A 17,287-nucleotide genomic window follows, 5' to 3' on the forward strand; every position below is an offset into this window, starting at 1 on the left:
GCTACTAAAGAAGCCATTGCTCACTGGTAACAAAGGGTTTTTCTCTCACAAAGATGAAAGTCAGAGTGAGGAAAGAAGGAGGGGTTTTCATCATTTGGGAAAAACAATAGTTCTCAACCAATGAAAAGTGTTAATTTTACATTACATGACCTAGTGTTACATCATTAGGAAACCAAAAGTGAAATGAACCAATGAAAAGTGTTATTACCAAGTCACATGACCTGCTGTGTTTACGTTACGCGCTTTGCGCCGCCTCCCGGTTTGCTTCCGGGAACCTGCGCTTCGCGCCTCGCTTCGCGTACCAGTTCGCTAACGTAGCACGTCATATGACGTATCACGCGACAACGTGAAACGTCATGCGGACGCGAGGCGTCACGATGTTTTCTAACGCGGCAGTTGAGTTAAAGAAACGTTTACCGGTTCGCGGACTATTTCGCGGCATCAAGGTCAGCTAACGGGAAGCTTCCCGATTCGCGAAGCGGGAGGGAAGAAAAAAAAATATTAAAAAAAAAAATTATTAATAAACATATAAAATATATTTTTGGATTTAAAGAAGAATACATTTTACAGCTACAGATATTAGCTTTTAAAAAACCAATGAAATTCACTGAAAAAACCATAGGTTATAGACCATATATAGTTAGGAATTAGCATTTACAAAACCTTGAAAATTCACTGAAAAAAACCATAGGTTATAGACCATATATAGTTAGGAATTAGCATTTAAAAAACCTTATTTTACTCACACAAAACCATTGAAATTCCATATATAGTTAGTTGCACTAACTATATATCGCGCACCCGCAATCCACTGCTGATCATGTCACATATTACATCATTCATGACATGGTCAGTGACATCACTGATGACATCACTGATGACATCTCAAATGACATCACTGATGACATCACTGATGACATCTCATTTGACATCATTCTTGTGCTAATACGATAAACCTCTTCAGACTCTAATATAACCTTAGATACACTCAGTGTATACAGACACTCACACACTGTCACTCATCCATGGAGTTACTCACACACCTAGTCAGTCATGCAAAGAATCAATCACACCTCCATTTCCTCAACTATACAGTTATACACACCTTACTTATTCAAACATATACTAACACATATTTACTCTCTTATACAATCCCTGATACAAGTTCACAATGATCCATACAGCCACTCACACATTCAGTGGCTCTCATGCACAGTTATTTATATATGCCAACTCTCACATGTACTGTGTTTTACATATGTACTTACTATGACATGTAGCATTGAGATATCCATTCACTCATCAATACACTCATGCACACAGTCAACCGCCCATGTAGCTGTTTCCACATGCACTCTTGAACTCATACACCTAGTGAATCAACTGCTCACACATCTATGCACAGAGTCACACACCTCCCAGCCACCCCCACACAAACTCAATCTCCCATACAAATACTTGGGCAACCAATCAATAACATATATAGCCTCTCGTATAGCTAATGATCCACACATGCAGCAGTTTACATCACAACAGACATACTGAAGCACACATTCAGACAGTTTAGTCACTAACCCATGCATTTAGTACGACACATTTATTCACTCACTCATACAGTCAGTCACGCACCTACTAAATCCTTCATCCAGACACTTATACATCCACTCATTCTTCAATATATCAAACATATTTAAACTTTACAGAAACACACAGTCACTGGATGATGTCATCAGTGATGTCATCAGTGATGTCATTTGAGATGTCATCAGTGATGTCATCAGTGATGTCATTTGAGATGTCATCAGTGATGTCATCAGTGATGTCACTGACCATGTCATGAATGATGTAATATGTGACATCATCAGCAGTGGATTGCGGGTGCGCCATATATAGTTAGTGCAACTAACTATATATGGAATTTCAATGGTTTTGTGTGAGTAAAATAAGGTTTTTTAAATGCTAATTCCTAACTATATATGGTCTATAACCTATGGTTTTTTCAGTGAATTTTCAAGGTTTTGTAAATGCTAATTCCTAACTATATATGGTCTATAACCTATGGTTTTTTCAGTGAATATATATATATATAATATAAATTAAAATATTAAAATATGTAATACTTTTTGAACCTACATTTTACACTACATTTAGTGCAACAGTAGGGAAAGTGTTGGATAGAGGAGGGTAAAAAATTACTATTCCCACTCCAGGGAGTGCAGCAGTAGTGAATGTGTTGGTTAGTGGAGGAGAATAATTTACTATTCACACTCCAGCAAGTGCAATAGTTAGGAAAGTGTTGGATAGCGGAGGGATAAAAATTACTATTCCCACTCCAGCAAGTGCAACAGTAGGGAAAGTGTTATGTGGGGGCGTGGCTTGGCGCGCAGCAAGATGGCAGCGCTGTAGTGCTGCTCTGCCGGCCCCCGTGAACAATCCTTCATTATCCTGCCCTACCCGGGCCAGCTGCCTGCATTTTTGGTGGGGAGCGGACTGCAGATACCTTCCCCCATCGACCGCGATGCCTGGTTGAGCTGTGCCGGGCCAACGCGCTGTGAGAACAGCAGCTGTCAGTTTCGGAGCCAGGCCCCCCGTGCTCCGGTGTGGCGAGGACGAGTGAGCGTGGAGTTGGAGTGTGGCCCCCCGCTCTTACGACTGTTGCTGCAAGCGGATATCCCGGCGAGGAGCTGGTGGGAGGACTCGCACCCGGTGAGACGCGCTACGCTCAATTAGGTGGAGTTCGGCCGGGAGCGGGCCTCGAGTTTCGCGCTGTGGGGAGGAGGCAGCAGGAGCTGGGCTGCTAGATCACGCAAGCGGCCGGCTCCGGTGACCGCACCAGGCCACGAGTAGGCCGTGCAAACCAGACCTGGGCTGCCGGAATTGGCTGAGGGATAGAGACGGCAGGAAACACTTGCCCTCTGGCTGCACACCCCCTCCTGAGAATACGTGATGGCGGAGGACATTGCGGAGTGGGCTGCCTACCGGACGGCTGCGAGTGTGGGACGCAGTGTACTTCATAGAGGCCGCAACCCCCCCTGGGGCTGCTCACGTGCTAGTAGTGTTGCAGACAATTGCGGAGGATCTGAGCTACGCAAACTGCAGTGGGGAATTGCGGTTTCCAGTAGTCGATGGTGAGGTGCTGGGGAGGTGGATTCCCCTGCTGGTACATTGGTGGGACTACCTGACACAGTATTGTACTGTTCAGAACACCGGGGACCACCGTCGGAAGCGCATCCAGAGGCCGTAGGCGAGTGCGTTCGTGTGACAGCCAGCAACCTCTGATGAGACTCTTGAACGCTGGTTTGGAGAAAAAGGGGACGTTGCTGGCTCATCTTACTACCGTACAGAGGGGGAATCCAGCGACGGTGGGCAGAGAAGGGCGTGGGGTCAGAGAAAAGTGTGTATTACTACTTGGCTTCACCGGGAGGTCATGAGAGGGGTGCCCTAGACTACATAGGAGGCAGAGACTGCGACTGGATTATCTGGTCTTCCGGGCCCTCACTTTGCGGGGTCAAAATGGGCAAACCGGATAAATCTCAGCCGAAACTGACGTTCGAGCTCCGCAAGGGCGGCAAACCGGCCCAAACTGAGGCCTCTGACTCTGAACTGGACGCTGCTTCGCAAGGCCCCTCAACCTTGGAAAAAGCGCTGGCTGCTATACAATCTAGCCTGCAGGCGATCGACGGGAAGATCGAAGCTCTAAATGGTCGCATGGACCAGTTCTTCATCAAGCTGGACAAACAAGCAGCACATATATGGAAATCGGAGCAGAGTATTACTGACGCAGAAGATGGACTCCAACAAGTTGCAGAAAAAACGTCGGACATTACTAGGCTTCTGGCGGTCATTCAAGCAAAGAATGAGGACATTAAAGCAAGGTCGAGACGCAACAATATTCGCGTGCTAGGCTTGCCGGAGTCAACGAATGTGGGACGTTTGGAGGACTACATTGAGACCATGCTACGTGAGATATGTGGAGCAGACGAGCTATTCCCCATGTTTGCGGTTGAGCGAGCTCACCGGTCGCTGGCAGCTCGTCCACCTCCTGGTACTCCGCCGCGACCTATCGTTGATCGTTTGTTAAACTACAGAGATAGAGACACTGTGCTACGTATCACCAGGCAAAAGGGTAAGATTACGTATCAAAATAATCCACTCTCGTTTTACCTGGACTTCACCGCGCAAGTACAGGCGGCGCGGAAAGAATTTCAAAATGTGAAGAGGCTGCTCCTGCAAGAGAAGATCCCGTATGCCATGCTTTATCCAGCGAGACTGCGCATCAGCTAGTTCGAGGGAGGAAAAATATTTGCGACACCGAAACAGGCGATGGCATATGCTAAATCTTTGCAGAAACGACGCAGATCTCCTGGCTCCACATCAGATGTCGAAGACTGAGTATTAAACTGTTATAGCTACATGTCTATGTGACGTTGTCGACTGTATAGAATAACGTATTGGTTGCTGCCGGGGACTCTGAGGGTGGCGCAGCTGTTGGGGGGTTGCCCGGGAAGGTGTTTTGATTTTGGATACTATGTCTGGGACTGCCTAGATCCTGTTGATAGATTTGCAATTTTGTTGAGGGATGCGAGAAGCTTTAAGGGTATCTTCTCTAGGATATGTTGATTGTAGGTTGGCTGCTCCCGGGCTGACACATACTGTTTTCCTGAAGGCTGGCCAGAGGGGGGCACTTCCGCCTAGTGCTGGGAGTGTAAGTTGCCGCCACAGCCCTCATTGGGTATGACCCAAAAAGTACAATGGTTGCTATTGTTGATGTTGGGACGGGGGGGCGGGTGCTTTGTGTGTTTGGCGGACTGGGGTTGCCAAAGTGGGAGGGGGGTTGGGGGCCTGGGCCTACTTTCTGCTTGAGGGATTGGATCTGGAAATATGCTCACTCTTTGAAATACAGTGTGCAGCTGATACTATGCTTGCTGCCATGGAACGATGCTGGCTTGAGACTGCCCGTGGGCTTGCTTAATGGCGGGTGAGAGGTACAAATGTATTACTTGGAATGTGCGTGGCCTGAACACACCCAAGAAAACCAGACAGGTGCTCGCACATCTAGATAGGCATGGTGTACACATCGCCCTATTGCAGGAGACCCACTTAACCAAACATACTGAGGGCTCAATAGCACGACGTTGGGCTACCTATCGACTGGCCTCCTCTTACTCTAATTATGCCCGTGGAGTCTTGATTCTCATTAAGAAGGAGATGCCATTTCAACCACTTGACACCTGTGTAGATAGAGAGGGCCGCTGGGCAGTAGTGCGTGGCAAGTTAGGGAGGGTGATGGTTACTATTGCCAATGTCTATGGTCCGGTGATTGACGAGCCAGCATCGTTCTTGTCTTTGTTCCAGGTGTTGCGTACATGGCCAGAGACGGCATTATTGCTTGGGTGGGATTTGAACACTCATTTAGATCCACAGCTGGATAAGTCTGCCTTGACTAGCAACTGTATGGTCAAAGTTGCCCAATGTGTCCGGGATTTTATGGAGGAGATGGGTCTGATTGACACTTGGCGTCTTAGGCATACTCGGGTCATGGGGGGCACGCATATCACGTCGGCTCATAACACATGGTCCCGTCTGAACTACTGGTTGCTAGATGGTATGGATAACGGATGAACGACAGAGGTCAGCGTATTGCCGAGGACCCTTTCGGACCACAATTCAGTCATGCTACAGTTAATGGTGCCACACAATATGCGCCGCCCCTTCACTTGGCGGTTCCGTGCAGATTCCCTCCTACATCCTATATACGAGGACACAATTCGGAAAGCTATAGTACAATATTTTGATCTGAATGTGGGTACGGTTGACAGTGCAGCTACCTTATGGGAAGCATTCAAAGTTACAATAAGGGGGGTGTGTATAGGTGCATCGGCGGGTATCCTACGAGACCTGAGGATACAACTACGTCGTACTGAGGATAAATTGCGTGAGTTGGAGGCTTATTATGGTGCATCGCCCACACCCAAAACGCTGGCACACATTAGAGAATACATTGAAGAATACAATTCCCTAGCGAATTCGGAGATAAACTATATATCGAAGAGATTTGTGGCGAGGGCGTACGGGGAGGGTGGTAGACCCGGCGGAGTACTGGCCAACCGGCTCTGGGAACGAGCAGATGCCCCCTTGATAGAGCATATCGTAGATGACATGGGGGTGGACCATTTTACTCCTGACGATATCCTAGGACAATTCCGCACTTTTTATGAGACGCTGTATGCATCCCGTGGAGATATGTCTGAATCTGCCTTGACTGAGTACCTGTCTGATACAGCATGCGCCTGGCTGTCCGATGTACACAGAAAAGCCTTCCCATTGACGAGGCAGATGTCAAGGAGGCCATCCTCTCACTGCCTCATAAAAAAGCTCCGGGGCCTGATGGGCTGACAGCAGAATTCTACAAGCAATACGTGGATCTGCTCACGCCCCACATTCTAGCTATGTATGCGGAGGCGCATGAGGTAGGCCATCTCCCACCGTCTCTGAGACAGGCGCTCAATATTACTTTGCTGAAGAAGGATAAGACCCCTACGCGGTGTGAATCCTATCTCCCCTTATCCTTGATTAACATTGACCCCAAGATTCTCGCCAAGATATTGGCTAAATTACATCCTCTGATGCCTATGTTGGTCTTACCAGACCAATCTGGTTTTATCCCAGACCGCTCCACATCCTGGAACCTCCGAACGATATTTGCCATGTTTCAAGTACTGAACCCGGACTTGCCTGCCGTGGCTGTGCTACTGGACGCGGCCAAGGCGTTCGATTCGATTGAATGGAAATACATGATATCCATCTTGTATAGGATGGGATTGCCCCATGTTTTTGTCCGTTGGATACAAATCCTTTACACGGATGCTTCGGAAAGGGTGAGGGTGGGTGGCCTTACCTCGGATCCGTTGGCCATCCAGCGAGGCACTAGACAGGGGTGCCCCCTGTCTCCTTTCCTTTTTACCATTGTATTAGAGCCCCTAGCATGCAGAATTCGCCAAACCCACAGGGCAGCTGCTCTGAATTTTAATAATAGACCAGTGTGCATATCTGCTTACGCGGATGACATGGTTCTATATGTACGGGAGCCGCAAATATATCTGTCACAGGTCATTCGTGAATACATCCGATTTGGTCTAATTTCTGGATTGAACATCAACTGGAAGAAATCGGTCATTATTCCCCTCACACCTGCCACCAGATCGCCGCAGGTGGACTATCCCCTGTTGTGGACAGAGGACCCAGTAAAGTATTTGGGCATCTGTATCCATCGTGATCCTGCGGCTGTGATACGGGAAAATTATGGGAGGGCCTATACTGAACTGGTACAGCAAGTTTGGTGGGTCTACCCCTGTCACTAGCGGATCGCGTTGCGGTGGTCAAAATGGTGGTGCTACTTAAGTTCTTGTATTTATTTTGCAATATCCCCATTCGTTTAAACAAACATTTTTTTAAAACTGTGCAGACACAACTGCTTCGATTGGTGTGGGGTGCGAAGCCTCCGAGAATTAGCTGGGCCACGCTTACATTGCCGTTCGAAAAAGGGGGGTTCTGTGCTCCAGATTTCTTCGTGTACTACCTGTGTGGGCTGGCCCAATATGCGTTTTTTGGTTTCGTCCGCATGGCTTTATTCCTCATGTGGCGGTTGAGGAGGGGGACGCGGGCAATGTACGCCTACAAGGCATTATTGCACATGTTCGTAGACTAACGCCTAGGACAGAGATCAACACCATCGATGCCACGATCTCGGCATGGCAGGACATTGGTAGACGGACAGATAGACTCCCATTGTACACTCCAAATATGGCTATCGAGGGACACAGTGCTATTTCGGTAGCGCATGAGCGGGGCTCGATCCGCGCACTCAAGGAGGCAGGCATTTCTAGTATGGGTGACTTATATAGAGGAGGGACATATCTTACCGGGGAGGATGTGAGCTATATTTCTAACCCTACATCATTGTTTACATATACCTGTAATCGGTTACGTAGAGCTATCAGGGATCACTATCCCAGTTTCCCAGAGGAGCCGGAAGTCTCCAAGTCGCTGCAGTTGGTTATAACAGCGGCCACCAAGAAACACCTGCTCACTAGACTATATAGGGTGGTACAGGAAGAGTCGGTGCTCCCGGAAGATAAGAGCTTAGGGCAGTGGAGCATGGCTTTAGATTCACAGATTACGGTGGCCATGTGGGAACAGATCTGTATGGTAACAGGGAGACTATCGTCTAATAGTAACCTACGCATTATACACCTGAAGTTTGTACACCAGACCTATCACACCCCCACAAAACTCCACAGAATGGGACTTAGAGACATGGACTGCTGCAGGTGGTGTGGGCAGGAAGGGGCGAATTTGTGCACTTAGCATGGCGATGCCGGAGGGTGCATTCATACTGGGTAGAGGTGTTGGAGGTGCTATACACTATGACTGGGCATCTGCTGTAATCCACCCAATTGATATGCTTTTTGGGTTACGTGCCTGAGGTAAAGGGTGTACTAGGGCGCTTTGTGAAAGTGGCTCTGTTGCTGGCTAAAAGGCGAGTGCTTTTCACGTGGGATGGGAAGCAGTGCCCGAAGTCTGCTAAGTGGCTTATTGGCATGGTGTACTGTCAAGAGCAATTGATCCTCTACAAGGAAGAGCTCCCAAAAAGGTCCAGGCCTAAAGACATATGGGCCTCACTGAGGGAATACTTGCTGGCCCGTAGCGAACAGGCTGGGGACGATGCGGACACTCTGACTTGTTGACCTGGATATTGTCATGTAATGGGACTACTGCTAATCGCATGCATGTTTACTGTAAGAGTGTGCCTACCTGTTCAGGCATCAGCACCAACAAACAGGAAAGGAATGTTGATGGTAATTTATGTTATAGACTGCAGAAAGAGGGGCTCGGGCGGGGGGGTGGGTGTTTTGTTGGAAGCTCTTGTTTTACAAAATGTCATTGTGATATGTCATTGATATGCCAATCTGAAACTAATAAAAAAAAAAATTAAAACAGTAGGGAAAGTGTTGGATAGCATAGGGGTAAAAATTGCTATTCCCTTTCCAGTGAGTGCAGCAGTAGGGAAAGTGTTGGATAGCGGTGGGAAATAATTTACTATTCCCACTCCAGCAAGTGCAACAGTATGGAAAGTACTGGACAGCGAAGTGATGAAAATTGCTATTCCCACTCCAGCGAGTGCAACAGTAGGGAAAGTGTTTTGGTTAGTGGAGGGATAAAAATTACTATTCCCACTCCAGCGTGTGCAACAGTAGGGAAGGTGTTAGATAACGGAGGGGAATCATTTACTATCAATCTCCAATGAGTGCAACAGTAGGGAAAGTGTTGGATAGCAAAGGGGATAAAATTACTATTCCCACTCCTGCAAGTGCAACAGTAGGGAAAGTGTTGGATAGTGGAGGGGTAAAAATTACTATTCCCACTCCAGCAAGTGCAACAGCAGGGAAAGTGTTGGATAGCGTAGGGGTATAAATTACTATTCCCACTCCTGCGAATAAAACAGCAGAGAAAGTGTTGGGTAGCAGAGGGGTAAACATGTCTATTCACTCAGAACAAAATTCAAATTGAAAAACAAACAAAATATCAACTACAACACAAAATAAAATAAAAAAAACATATATAAAATATTAAATTTAACAAAACATACAAATATTTGAATGTAGAAAAAATCTAAAATGGACATAAAAATATTATTTATTTAAATTTAACAATGTACAAACAGAAACAAATATTTTAATAGAAATTCATCTTAAACAAAAAATTTAAAATGACATAAATGTAATATTTTTTTCCTACCCTATAACACCACACAATTTACACAATACATCTAAATTCAGCAAAAATATGTACATCTATAGTTAACACAATTAATTATCAATTAAACAAATATTAATAATTAGAAAACACATTTAAAATGTAACAATTAGGGGCCGATTCCAATTCGGTAAAATCCCCTACGAAGAGTTGTACGGAGCGTATTTGCCGTACAAATCGTACACCTTCAACGTCCCCGTACATACGATCAAGTACGATGCAAACCCAAAACAGATCTCCGTACGAATCGTACCAAACACCGTACGACACAAAAATACATACGATTTGTATCCGGTACACGCAGTACGCTACGTCCGTACGTAAACAAGTAGCAGTTTCCGGCCTAGCAAGTACGATTCGTGTCGGCTAAATTCCGTACGACTCTTTTTCTACGGGAGCTGAAAATGTCCATAAAAGTAGAGTCCGGCCCAAACCGCACCACCGGTATGCGACATACACGCCATAAACCCCATCATCCGTGTCATCCCAGTCCAGTACGCCTACGACCTGGTGCACAGAAACCGACAACAGCGGAGACGGTAAGAACAACGTACCGCAACAACGGAAGTGTACTTGTACGGTGCGTCTTACACGCTCGCGTATATCACCATTGCAATAATGCTGCAAGCCACACACACGCCATGAATGTTGGAGTACGGTGCGCCACACGCTCGTGTATGGGACCATTGCAATAGTGCTACAAGCAGCATACACGCCAGGAATGTTGGGGTACGATGCGTTTCACACGCTCGCGTATGGCACCATTGCAATAGTGCTACGAGCCGCACACACGCCATGAATGTTGAGGTATGGTGCGTGACATCTGAGGGGTGGGTGGAAATGACTCCCAGCATTGGCCAGACATGTGAGGGGTGGTTGCAGAGGACTCTCAGCATAGGCCAGCAGTATGGAGGTGGGTGCAGAGGACTTCCAGCAGTGCCCAGACATATGTGGGGTGAGTGCAGAGGACTCCCAGCAGTGGCCAGACATATGAGGGGTGGGTGCAGAGGACTCCCAGCAGTGGCCAGACATATGAGGGGTAGGTGCAGAGGACTCCCAGCAGTGGCCAGACATATGAGGGGTGGGTGCAGAGGACTCCCAGCATAGCCCAACAGTATGGGGGTGGGTGCAGATGACTCCCAGCAGTGTCCAGACATATGAGGGGTGGGTGCAGAGGACTCCCAGCAGTGGCCAGACATATGAGGGTGGGTTCAGAGGACTCCCAGCAGTGGCCAGACATATGAGGGGTGGGTGCAGAGGACTCCCAGCATAGCCCACCAGTATGGGGGTGGGTGCAGAGAACTCCCAGCATAGGCCAACAGTAGGGGGGTGGGTGCACAGGACTCCCAGAAGTATCCAGACCTATGAGGGGTGGGTGCAGAAGACTCCCAGCATTGGCCAGACATATGAGGCATGGGTGCAGAGGACTCCCATATTAGGCCAGCAGTATGGGGGTGGGTGCAGAGGACTCCCAGCAGTGCCCAGACATATGAGGGGTGGGTGCAGAGGACTCCCAGCAGTGGCCAGACATATGAGGGGTGAATGAAGAGGACTCCCAGCAGTGGCCAGACATTTGAGGGGGTGGGTGCAGAGGACTCCCAGCAGTGGCCAAACATATGAGGGGTGGGTGAAGAGGACTCCCAGCAGTGTCCAGACATATGAGGGGTGGGTGCAGAGGACTCCCAGCTGTGGCCAGGCATATGAGGGGTGGGTGCAGAGGATTCCCAGCAGTGGCCAGACATACGTGAGGTGGGTGCAGAGGACTCCCAGCAGTGGCCAGACAGATGAAGGGTGGGTGCAGAGGACTCCCAGCAGTGGCCAGACATATGAGGGGTGGGTGCAGAGGACTCCCAGCATAGCCCAACAGTATGGGGGTGGGTGCAGATGACTCCCAGCAGTTTCCAGACATATGAGGGGTGGGTGCAGAGGACTCCTAGCAGTGGCCAGACATATGAGGGGTGGGTGCAGAGACTCACAGCAGTGGCCAGACATATGAGGGGTGGGTGCAGAGGACTCCCAGCATAGCCCAACAGTATGGGGGTGGGTGCAGAGATATCCCAGCATAGGCCAACAGTATGGGGGTGGGTGCACAGGACTCCCAGCAGTATCCAGATATATGAGGGGTGGGTGCAAAAGACTCCCACCATTGGCCAGACATAGGAGGGGTGGGTGCAGAGGACTCCCAGCATAGGCCAAAAGTATCTCGGTGGGTGCAGAGGACTCCCAGCAGTGTCCAGACATATGAGGGGTGGGTGCAGAGGACTCCCAGCAGTGGCCAGACATACGAGGGGTGGGTGCAGAGGACTCCCAGCAGTGTCCAGACATATGAGGGGTGGGTGCAGAGTACTCCCAGCAGTGCCCAGACATTAGAGGGGTGAGTGAAGAGGACTCCCAGCAGTGGGCAGACATATAAGGGGGTGGGTGCAGAGGACTCCCAGCAGTGGCCAAACAATGAGGGGTGGGTGAAGAGGACTCCCAGTAGTGTCCAGACATATGAGGGGTGGGTGAAAGGACTCCCAGCTGTGGCCAGACATATGAGGGGTGGGTGCAGAGGATTCCCAGCAGTGGCCAGACATATGTGAGGTGGGTGCAGAGGACTCCCAGCAGTGGCCAGACAGATGAGGGGTGGGTGCAGAGGACTCCCAGCAGTGGCCAGACATATGAGGGGTGAGTGCAGAGGACTCCCAGCATAGCCCAACAGTATGTGGGTGGGTGCAGAGAAATCCCAGACTAGGCCAACAGTATGGGGGTGGGCGCACAGGACACCCAGCAGTATCCAGATATATGAGGGGTGGGTGCAGAAGACTCCCAGCATTGGCCAGACATATGAGGGGTGGGTGCAGAGGACTCCCAGCATAGGCCAACAGTATGGAGGTGGATGCAGAGGACTCCCTGCAGCATCCAGACATATGATGTGTGGGTGCAGAGGACTCCCAGCAGTGTCCAGACATATGAGGGGTGGGTGCAGGGGACTCCCAGCATAGGCCAACCGTATGGGGGTGGGTGCAGAGGACTCCCAGCATAGCCCAACAGTATGGGGTGGATGCAGAGGACTCCCAGCAGTGGCCAACCATATCTGGCGTGTGTGCAGAAGACATCCAGCAGTGGCCAGACATATGAGGGGTGGGTGCAGAGGACTCCCAGCATTGGCCAGACATATGAGGGGTGGGTGCAGAGGATTCTAGCATAAGCGAACAGTATGGGGGTGGGTGCAGATGACTCCCCGCATAGGCCACTAGTACTGGGGTGGGTGCAGAGGACTCCCAGCAGTGGCCAGACATATGAGGGGTGGGTGCAGAGGACTCCCTGAAGTGCCCAGACACATGAGGGGTGGGTGCAGAGAACTCCCAACAGTCCCCAGACATATGAGGGGTGGGTGCAGAGGACTCCCAGCATAGAACAACCGTATGGGGGTGGGTGCACAAGACTCCCAGCAGTGCCCAGACATATGAGGAGTGGGTGCAGAGGACTCCCAGCATTGGCCAGACATATGAAGGGTGGGTGCAGAGGACTCCCAGCATAGGCCATCAGTATGGGGGTGGGTGCAGAGGACTCCCAGCAGTGTCCAGACATATGAGGGGTGGGTGTAGAGGACTCTCAGCAGTGGCCAGACATATGAGGGGTGGGTGCAGAGGACTCACAACAGTGTCCAGACATATGAGGGGTGGGTGCAGAGGACTCCCATCATAGCCCAACAGTATGGGGTGGGTGCAGAGGACTCCCAGCAGTGGCCAGTCATATGAGGGGTGGGTGCAGAGGACTCCCAGCATAGGCCAACAGTATAGGGGTTGGTGCAGAGGACTCCCAGCAGTGTCCAGACATATGAGGCGTGGGTGCAGAGGACTCCCAGCAGAGGCCAGACATATGAGGGGTGGGTGCGCAGGACTCCCAGCAGTGTCCAGACATTTGAGGGGTGTGTGCAGAGGACTCCCAACATACCCCCAACAGTATGGGGGTGGGTGCAGAGGAATCCCAGCAGTGTCCAGACATATGAGGGGTGGGTGCAGAGGACTCCCAGCTGTGGCCAGACATATGAGGGGTGGGTGCAGAGGACTCCCAGCAGTGTCCAGACATATGAGGGGTGGGTGCAGAGTACTCCCAGCAGTGGCCAGACATATGAGGGGTAGGTGCAGAGGACTCCCAGCTGTGGCCAGACATATGAGGGGTGGGTGCAGAGAGTGCACCCAGCAGTGTCCAGACATATGAGGGGTGGGTGCAGAGGACTCCCTGCAGTGGCCAGACATATGAGGGGTGGGTGCAGAGGACTCCCAGCAGTGGCCAGACATATGTGAGGTGGGTGCAGAGGACTCCCAGCAAATGGCCAACAGTATGGGGGTGGGTGCACAGGACTCTCAGCAGTGTCCAGCCAGACATATGAGGGGTGGGTGCAGAGGACTCCCAGCATTGGCCAGACATATGAGGGGTGGGTGCAGAGGACTCCCAGCATAGGCAAACAGTATGGGGTGGGTGCAGAGGACTCCCAGCAGTGTCCAGACATATGAGGGGTGGGTGAAGAGGACTCCCAGCAGTGGCCAGACTTATGAGGGGTAGGTGCAGAGGACTCCCAGCATAGCCCAACAGTATGGGGTGGGTGCAGAGGACTCCCAGCAGTGGCCAGACATATGAGGGGTGGGTGCAGAGGACTCCCAGCAGTGGCCAGACATGTGAGGGGTGGGTGCAGAGCACTCCCAGCAGTGGCCAGACAAGTGAGGAGTGGGTACAGAGGACTACCAGCATTGTCCAAACATATGAGGGTGGGTGCAGAGGACTCCCAGCATAGCCCAACAGTATGGGGGTGGGTACAGAGGACTCCCAGCAGTGGCTAGACATATGAGGGGTGGGTGCAAAGGATTCCCAGCAGTGTCCAGACATATTAGGGGTGGGTGCAGAGGACTCCCAACATAGCCCAACAGTATGGGGTGGGTGCAGAGGACTCACAGTAGTATCCAGACATATGAGGGGTGGGTCCAGAGGACTCCCAGCTGTGGCCAGACAACATATGAGGGGTGGGTGCAGAGGACTCAAAGCAGTGTCCAGACATATGAGGGGTGGGTTCAGAGGACTCCCAGCAGTGGCCAGACATATGAGGGGTGGGTGCAGAGGACTCCCAGCATAGCCCAACAGTATGGGGGTGGGTGCAGAGAACTCCCAGCATAGGCCAACAGTAGGGGGGTGGGTGCTCAGGACTCCCAGCAGTGCCCAGACATATGAGGGGTGGGTGCAGAGGACTCCCAGCAGTGGCCAGACATATGAGGGGTGAGTGAAGAGGACTCCCATCAGTAGCCAGACATATGAGGGGGTGGGTGCAGAGGACTCCCAGCAGTGGCCAAACATATGAGGGGTGGGTGAAGAGGACTCCCAGCAGTGTCCAGACATATGAGGGGTGGGTGCAGAGGACTCCCAGCTGTGGCCAGACATATGAGGGGTGGGTGCAGAGGATTCCCAGCAGTGGCCAGACATATGTGAGGTGGTTGCAGAGGACTCCTAGCAGTGGCCAGACAGATGAGGGGTGGGTGCAGAGGACTCCCAGCATTGGCCAGACATATGAGGGGTGGGTGCAGAGGACTCCAAGCATAGCCCAACAGTATGGGGATGGGTGCAGATGACTCCCAGCAGTTTCCAGACATATGAGGGGTGGGTGCAGAGGACTCCTAGCAGTGGCCAGACACAGGAGGGGTGGGTGCAGAGGACTCCCAGCAGTGGCCAGACATATTAGGGGTGGGTGCAGAGGACTCCCAGCATAGCCCAACAGTATGGGGGTGGGTGCAGAGAAATCCCAGCATAGGCCAACAGTATGGGGGTGGGTGCACAGGACTCACAGCAGTATCCAGATATATGAGGGGTGGGTGCAGAAGACTCCCAGCATTGGCCAGACATATGATGGGTGGGTGCAGAGGACTCCCAGCATAGGCCAACAGTATGGAGGTGGGTGCAGAGGACTCCCAGCAGTGTCCAGACATATGAGGGGTGGGTGCAGAGGACTCCCAGCAGTGGTCAGACATTCGAGGGGTGGGTGCAGAGGACTCCCAGCAGTGTCCAGACATATGAGGGGTGGGTGCAGAGGACTCCCAGCATAGGCCAACCATATGGGGGTGGGTGCAGAGGACTCCCGGCATAGCCCAACAGTATGGGGTGGGTGCAGAGGACTCCCAGCAGTGGCCAGCCATGTGTGGGGTGGGTGCAGAAGACACCCAGCAGTGGCCAGACATATGAGGGGTGGGTGCAGAGGACTCCCAGCATTGACCAGACATATGAGGGGTCGGTGCAGAGGATTCTAGCATAAGCGAACAGTATGGGGGTTTGTGCAGATGACTCCCAGCATAGGCCAACAGTACGGGGGTGGGTGCAGAGGACTCCCAGCAGTGGCCAGACATATGAGGGGTGGGTGCAGAGGACTCCCATCAGTGCCCAGACATATGAGGGGTGGGTGCAGAGAACTCCCAACAGTGCCCAGACATATGAGGGGTGGGTGCAGAGGACTCCCAGCATAGGCCAACCATATGGGGGTGGAGGCACAAGACTCCCAGCAGTGTCCAGACATATGAGGAGTGGGTGCAGAGGACTCCCAGCATAGGCCATTAGTATGGGGGTGAGTGCAGAGGACTCCCAGCAGTGTCCAGACATATGAGAGGTTGGTGTGGAGGACTCCCAGCAGTGGCCAGACATATGAGGGGTGGGTGCGGAGGACTCACAACAGTGTCCAGACATATGAGGGGTGGGTGCAGAGGACTCCCACCATAGCCCAACAGTATGGGGTGGGTGCAGAGGACTCCCAGCAGTGGCCAGACATATGAGGGGTGGGTGCAGAGCACTCCCAGCAGTGGCCAGACATATGAGGAGTGGGTACAGAGGACTCCCAGCATTGTCCAGACATATGAGGGTGGGTGCAGAGGACTCCCAGCATAGCCCAACAGTATGGGGGTGGGTACAGAGGACTCCCAGCATTGGCCAGACATATGATGGGTGGGTACAGAGGACTCCCAGCATAGTCCAACAGTATGGAGGTGGGTGCAGAGTACTCCCAGCAGTGTCCAGACATATGAGGGGTGGGTGCAGAGGACTCCCAGCAGTGGCCAGACATTCGAGGGGTGGGTGCAGAGGACTCCCAGTAGTGTCCAGACATATGAGGGGTGTGTGCAGAGGACTCCCAGCATAGGCCAACCATATGGGGTGGGTGCAGAGGACTCCCAGCATAGCCCAACAGTATGGGGTGGGTGCAGAGGACTCCCAGCAGTGGCCAACCATCTGTGGGGTGGGTGCAGAAGACACCCAGCAGTGGCCAGACATATGAGGGGTGGGTGCAGAGGACTCCCAGCATTGACCAGACATATGAGGGGTCGGTGCAGAGGATTCTAGCATAAGCGAACAGTAAGGGGGTTTGTGCAGATGACTCCCAGCATAGGCCAATAGTACGAGGGTGGGTGCAGAGGACTCCCAGCAGTGGCCAGACATATGAGGGGTGGGTGCAGAG

The sequence above is a fragment of the Lissotriton helveticus genome, chromosome 5_1 (assembly GCF_964261635.1).
Source record: "Lissotriton helveticus chromosome 5_1, aLisHel1.1, whole genome shotgun sequence".
Classification (NCBI taxonomy): Eukaryota; Metazoa; Chordata; class Amphibia; order Caudata; family Salamandridae; genus Lissotriton; species Lissotriton helveticus.